Genomic DNA, 7,546 nt, shown 5'->3' with positions numbered 1-7,546 from the left:
ATGGACAGTTTAATGATATTGATTCTATCAATTCATGAACACGGTATGTTCTTCCACTTGTTTATATCTTCTTCTATCTCTTTTTTCAGTGTCCTCTGGTTTTCCAAGTATAGGGATTTTGCTTTTTTGGTTAAGTGTATCCCTGAGTATCTTATTTTTGTTGTTGCAATGGTAAATGGGATAATTTTTTAGGGTGTAATTCTTAAATATGTTTTGAAAGGAGCATTTTTTTGCTCTTGATGCCATTTGAAAATTGTTTTCTTTTTCACAGTTTCAATATTTATATAGGATTTTGGATATACAAAGCCAACAGGTAGAAAACCTTATTTTCCCTACTTATAGAAAGAGTTTAGCGTTTTTCTCACATAAGGATCATCATTTTCAGCTCATCAGGGATAAAATTATATTGTAAACATTTCTTGCAGAAGTTTTAATAATCCAAATACATTTATTACAACAGTGAAAGAAAACAAAACATTTACATTTATATACCTATAAGATAAATTTTTATTGAGTGATATATCTTTCTTGAAACACCAAGAAAAATACATAGTGTGTCTTTGTTTTTTTTTAATGCAATTTAAAGGTTTTTTTTTACTAGTCATTTGGTGTCTTGGTTAAGTAAAGAAGATATTTACCCTTAAAACATATTCTATATTTGTATTCAATTCATATAATTTATGTATTTACACATATTTCTTTTACTTTTTATTAGAATGAAGAGACATGGACATTGACTATGCATGAGAAGAGTAGAAGAAAAGGGTGAAATGGTGTGAGGAAAAACTACTGGGAAAATTTCTTAGATTTTGACTGATCACTAAACATCCTATGAGGTATGATGGCAGGAACATGTCATTTTTTGTTCTAAATTATTAATTACCAAAATGTTTTATTAAACGCAGTAAATATTTTATGAGTAAAAATGAACAGAAAATACGTATACATGTAAATGTGCAAACAGTAGAGAATGAAGAGATCCTGCAATGTTTAGTGGATCCATTGCTATAATTTCTTAGAGTTAGATACAAGATCAAAGAAACACTCTTATAATCATCTGTATCTTCATCCAGACACGTATTAGTTGAATAGCCTCTTGATGCCCATTGAAATTAACAACTCATGTTTCTTACTATTAAAGAAGGTGGGTGAGTTGGTAGTAGAAGCAGATTCTGTTCTTTGAATGACTGTATGAGTTTGGTAGGACTATTCTAACAAAGCCCCACAGATTGGGTGGTTTAACAACAAAAATTTATTTCCTCCATTTTGGAGGCTAGAAGTCCAAAATCAAACTGTTGAGACATTGGTTCCTTCTGAAGCCTCTCTACTGGTTGTCTTCTCCCTGTGTCTTCACATGGTCTTCTCTTTGTGCTCATCTGGGTCCTAGTTTCCTCATCTTAGGAAGACTCCTGTCGTATTGGGTTAGGGACCACCCTAGTGACCTCATTTTAACTTCACTCTTTAAAGACCATATCTCCACACAGTCACATTCTGAGGTGCTGTGTGTTAGAACTTCAACAAGTGAATGTGGGGGGACGTTCTGCTTAGTCTGTAACAATGATCCTGGGCCTTTTCCAGGGAGCTGGCTTTTGCACTCCAGCCAGGATCACAAATCCTCATGAGCTCCATTGACCTCGACAGTACTCCATCAATTTCAATGCTTTCTCACCCTGACTCAGGGTCAAATTGGATCACTCAGCATCATTCCTCTGTTGTTTCCAGCTGGCCTTATGAAGAGTGTGTAGATTCCTTTCTCCCAGTGAAGTTGTTCTCTGCCAGGGAAAAAAAAATACATCTACAGTAAGAGGAACTAAAAACGCCATGCTGATGGGAACGGGGATGATAGGCAGAAAGAGTCCCCACAGCTTCCTAGTCCCTGAGGAAGCCCCACCCTTGCTTTCTTGTGTTTCGCTTTTGGGAGCTAATGAATTGTGTTTGTTTATGGATCAGTTAGTACATAATAGGAAATATCTATTAATAAGTATTCAAACTACATAAACCTGTTGGTCTTAGCCTTTTTCCTTTCTAGTATATTGAAAGGATATATTGTACTTAGTAAGAATCTCTCACATTGGAATGAAAAATAGGGAGGAGCCAATGATGACATCTGTGACCTGGACAACTTGGGAGACATGGTTTCCAAATGCTCCTGAATTTTTTATTGTACCTTCATAGAGGGACTTGTGTTCACTTTGAAATATATTTATTCAAAATGGGTAGATTTGGGGCAGAAAATACTATGTACCCACCACAGTCACAATATACAACATAACTTATCTGGAAACAAATAGATTAAAGAAATGAAATAACATTATCCAAAAATAAAACCATTCCACAAACTATGAAATTTTTCTCTCAACTATTATATTCACTTAATATAGGGTGGGGAAAAAGTAGGTTTACAGTTCTTCATATGGAAAATAATACAAGAATAAACTTTGTTTCATGTACTCACAACTGTAAATCAACTTTTGCCCCACCCTATATTTGTGTAATTTTAACTTGGAGGTTGATCTTTTATATTGTGATCTATTTACCTAGTGGAGAGAGGAATAGGAAAGTTGCATTTGTTAAATATGCTTAAAACCTGGTCCTGCCATAAATATGACATTATCTCTGAAATGGAAATGCCACATATACATAATTCTCAATCACTTCTTTTCAAAGATGAAAAACCCAGTAAAATAATAATATGTACATACATTATGTCAAATCTAATTTATACATTATTCAGACATCAATTCAAAAATTGTGGGGTATGTAAAGCTGACTCTGACCAATGAAGCAGATCTAGAGTTGGATCATTTCTAAGAAAAATCATAACTGAAAACAAATTGCGGGGGAGGAGGGATTAGGTAGATAGGTAGTAATCTGCACGTCCTTAAATAAAGTCATCTATTCCCTTCTTTTGGCTTCCTTAGGACTCTCATTTCACTCATCAAAAATGAAGACAGAAATGCCTGTGGCCCCGCAACAAACATAGAGGAAATTCCGTATTTGTGGATGAAAGTTAAGCAAACAAATTGTAAGTACTTTATTACTATATTTTTTCAATGTACTATTTTCTGTGTGTTAACTTGAAAACAGTGAGTTTCTATTTCAATAATAACTCAGAATAGAGTTGAAACACAAAATACCAACAATATAGAAAAAAATGTAAAAGCTAGTAAAAAGTCCTAGCCCCATGATTTATAGGATGCCAGCATTGCAGATGGACTGCAGATTGGTGCTACGGGACCACACAAACTTGAGGTGAGTCCGTTTACTTGTTAAGAACATAAAGCTTTGTAGAAGTGAATTGGTGCTTAGCTCTATATTGTTATATAACAAATCACCCCAAGACTTAATGGCTTTAAACAACCGTTTTATTCTGCATATGATTTTGTGAATCAGGAATTTAGAGAGGTCTTATCTGAGAACTTCTCTGATCCACGTGGTACCTGCTAGAGCTGCTGGGTTTGGTGTATCTGCTTCCAAATTGTCTTCTTCCTTTTTTCCAGAATCAGATAAAATAGGTGGAAAAGGAAAAAGTTTAAATAAACTTGACTTTATGAACATTGATGAAAAGCTCCAAAAATATTTGCACATGTAACTATACATATTTTAAATGATAAATTAATATACATTTATCTCAGGAATATAATAAGGATGATCTCAATAATCTTTACATATTTATTAATATAGTTCAAAATAAAAGAGTAAGATGGAGAACATTTTTATGGTCATATATGACCATCTTGATAGATGGTGACAGAGAATTTGGTAACATTTCTAATGACAAAAATGTTTAGCAATTTAAGATTAAAAAGTGATTTCCTTACTTGGTATAGGGTCTCTAGTGAAAGCCACATCAGACAATACAAAACGAAGTTTACATATATAAACTTTAGAATTAGTAACGAGGATGCCTAACATCACCGCGGTGACTTATCACTGCTGGAGGTTTTCACACGTTCCTCCAACTTCATCTGCTCTCGGCTGCAGTCCCGTGAACAACCAGGCTTTCGAACATTCAGGCCTTGCACTTTCACACCTCATGCATCTATTTGTAATTATCCTTTCTGCTTCTTCTGACTGGTGACTTCTAAATCTCATTTCACCCTCTTAGCACAAATATATCCCTTCTGTAAACTTTTCCTTGACTTTCTGAGTTAGTAAACATATTCTCTCTCACCCTTGTCTGTATTGCTTTTGAAATAGAATTGTAATTATGTTTTAATGTCAGTTTTTTCCCATCAGAATATGTGCTCTTTGAGAGCAAGGAAAAGACATTAATCATTGTGCAACTGGAACCTAACAGTGATTGGTGAACTTAAATGGAGGCTTTTAAAACTATAAACCCACAGGGCTTACATTTTGCTTTTAAGAGAGCTTGATGTTTTCCTTGTCAAAATCTTGATATGTTTCTCTCTAACATTGCATGGCATATTCTTCATATACATCAGTTATGATTCCGATAATTGAGATGTAACATAAGGCTATATATTGTCTAGTGTGTGGCAAATCGTTGTCATTCTTCTGGAAGTCAGCATTATTTTTGTTAGATCATCTTTCATTTCATATGCCAGTTAACATATAGCAGCCTAGCAAACTGTTTGAATAAACCCAATTGGAAAGGCAATGAAAATTATCTGTAAGAGTACCACATGGAGAAAATACCACGTATAAAGAAAGATATTTGGCTCAATGGTTTGCAAAATTAGTTTGACAGAACATCTTAGATAAACTGATAGATAGGTAGAACTGTATAATATATATATAGAGAGAGTAAGCTATTTACATGATAAATTATATATTATATATATAGTAAAACATAATATATTTATACTATATATTTCATAATGCTATACATTTGTCTATTTTATATACAGTATGTATGCTTTACACTACATATATCTTTAAATATATGTACATTATGTGTGCATATATGTATATTACATACCCTTACTCTCCTTGAAACAAAGTTAATTTGTTTCAGGTCCTAGTATAATTTCACATTAGGCTCTTTTTTGGTTTATTCAAACTGTGGTACTGAACCATGATAGTATCATTTAGGTAGGTGGGGATGTCTCAGGGTCAGTAATCCCAAATGTTGAAAATGAGGAAATAAACAGAGAAAACCAAACCTGGCCCGGTAGGCTTCAGCAGTGAGACTGTACAATGGGTGAGCTCATAAAAAGAGCTAATGAGGCTGACCTGGACCTAAGGTCCATTTCCTCCCAAGGGAGGAGGTTTGATCACAGTGCTGCCCCTGGGGCGGACCACTGCCTCCCATCTGACATCCTGGCGGCAGAGCAGCTGCCTTCTCTCTACAGCACCTCTGCAATGGCAGTCCACTCCAAGCAAGCTTACAGCGATTCACTGTCCTTTGAACATGCTGCCAGGTTGAAATTCTCAGACAGCCTCATTGCCTTGGAATGTAATGCATGAATAATCTTGAGCCCTGGCCGATGTAGGTCAGTGGTTAGATGTCGTCCCGAGCATCAAAAGGTCTTGGGTTCAAAATCCAGTCAAGGACACATATCTGGGTTGTAGTTTCATTCCACAGCCACAGTCAGGGTAGTGTGGGAGGCAACCAATCAATGTATCTCTCTCACGTCCATGTTTCTCTCTCTCCCCTTCCCTTTCACTCTATCTAAAAGCAATGGAAAAAGATTCTTGGGTGAGGATTCACAACAACAACAATTATCATCTCAAGTCATCACAGCCAAAGACAACCTTCAGAAACTCACAACTTCCCTCAAATTTTCACCAAAGCATACATTCAGTTAAATGGTTTTTCTCATGACATATGCAAAACCCACCTATTGAGAACATTTTTCCCCTTTATTCTTATTTTGTAAATAAAACTATCGTTTTTTGCACCATTCATGTGAAATGTGTGAATAGGGTCAATTACTTTTAGAAAAATAGTTGAAGTAGAAAAAGACATGACTATGTTAGGCTGCTGTATCCCTAACTTTGCCCTATTCATCCTTGAAAATCTGACAGATTTCACCTTTTTTTTTTTTTCTTACTGTGAACACTGTAGATAGAAAAGAAAGAGGAGCCTATTAGAAACCATGGAAGCAAAGGCATTTTAGCAGTTTATGTCCTCTTACAAAGCAGGAGCATAAAGTTCGATATCAAGAAGTACAGAATAGCTCTCCCTTGTAACATGCGCCTGTTTGAATCTTAAATGCAATAAATGTGAAAAGAGGGTGAACAAGATTCTAAGAGTGCAGGGACCTAGTTTTCCAGAATATAAACCATTACAACTATACTGCATTTTATATTCCACATGCACACCTGTATCCTACTGCAATATGCCAGGTCATCTTTTCTGGTGTGTGTTTGTTTGTTTATTTTAAAGGGAGTTTATAGACCCTTGGATGCCTCAAGGTCAACTTCAAGAGAACTCAAGTCTGCTTAGAGTGTAAAACGGGAATAAAAAATGCCTCTGTGCTAGAAAAGAGAAAAATCAATAGAATAGAATAAAAAATAAGAAATGGTTGATCCACAGTGGCTAAACTCAAAATTTCCTTTAGGGACTCACTAGGAACTTTTGACAGAACTCTCTCACTCTCAAAAAGACAGTTACTAATATTGAGGAAGTTATTTATCAAACTGAATACATGTTATATTTTTTCATTGATTTGCATAAAAAAGTCAAACCCACTTAACACTAAAGGAATGTGGTACTTTGTCTTATGGTGAGGATTCAAGAATTATACCGTGGATTATACCCAGGGGAATTTTGTTCACCCTGGTGTATAGTGAGCTGGAAAGAGCTTTGCCCTCACCCTGATCACAAGAAAAAGACAGCTCATCTGCCACGTCATTATTTTTGTTGAACCCTTTGGAGGGGTGGTGCAGAGTCAACAACTGATCTGCAGTTGAAAGAAAGATAAGTAAGTAGCTTCAAAGAGAAGCAGGAATTGAGCACTGGCTAACCTGTGTAGGGCAAATAGGAAGGGCATAGCTGTAGGACATGGGGGAAAACTCAGCTAAAACTTTTGACAAATGACTAAAAACAATGTGATTTAACAGAAGAGTATAAACCCCTCGATGAAAATAATAAAAGGGGAGTGTACACCCAGTTGTAGACTACAGTCCTTACTGGGGATTCAGGATAAAGATTGGAGGCAGACACAGAAGGAAGCTTCCCAGGATACACAGGCCTGGGAGAGGGGACCAGCCTGCGGGGGACATTCTGAGGCCCCATATAGACTCTTAAGGCACCTTGTCCTCCCTAGGGCACAGGTGAAGACCTTTAGCAGCAGGGGCAAGAAAAAAAAAGTCTCTTTCCTTGAGATGTTTCCAGTAGAGTTTACTTGGGTGTATGATGGGGGTTGGTGTGTCAGAGAGGTTTGCTCAGTGTTCCTTTTCCAGCCTTGGCTTCAGGCCGTCCTGATGCACCTGCATATAGGAAGGCAATGCTCTCTACATCGTTCCCCTCACCAGTGGTCTAGCTTTGTACTTAGTGCTTATAAGCCTGCTGGGAGGAGGCCATGAGGGTAGGGAGCACAGCCAGAATCTTAAATGCCTGGGTCTCAGGGGTAAGGCT

The 7,546-nt window shown here is 36.5% G+C and overlaps 1 long non-coding RNA gene across 1 annotated transcript in view; it reads left to right on the top strand.

Moving 5' to 3' along the window:
• LOC107183196 overlaps positions 1–7,546 on the top strand; it is a 219,784-nt gene that overhangs the window by 133,979 nt on the left and 78,259 nt on the right. Inside the window, exons 2-3 of the long non-coding RNA XR_001513986.1 lie at positions 716–836; positions 2,922–3,025. This is a non-coding gene — a long non-coding RNA (uncharacterized LOC107183196). The remainder of the gene's footprint in view (positions 1–715; positions 837–2,921; positions 3,026–7,546) is intronic.

Source organism: Myotis davidii, unplaced genomic scaffold, assembly GCF_000327345.1.
Source record: "Myotis davidii unplaced genomic scaffold, ASM32734v1 scaffold159, whole genome shotgun sequence".
NCBI lineage: Eukaryota > Metazoa > Chordata > Mammalia > Chiroptera > Vespertilionidae > Myotis > Myotis davidii.
Note: the sequence above shows the minus strand (reverse complement) of the source record. Positions and strands in the feature narration are given on the sequence as shown.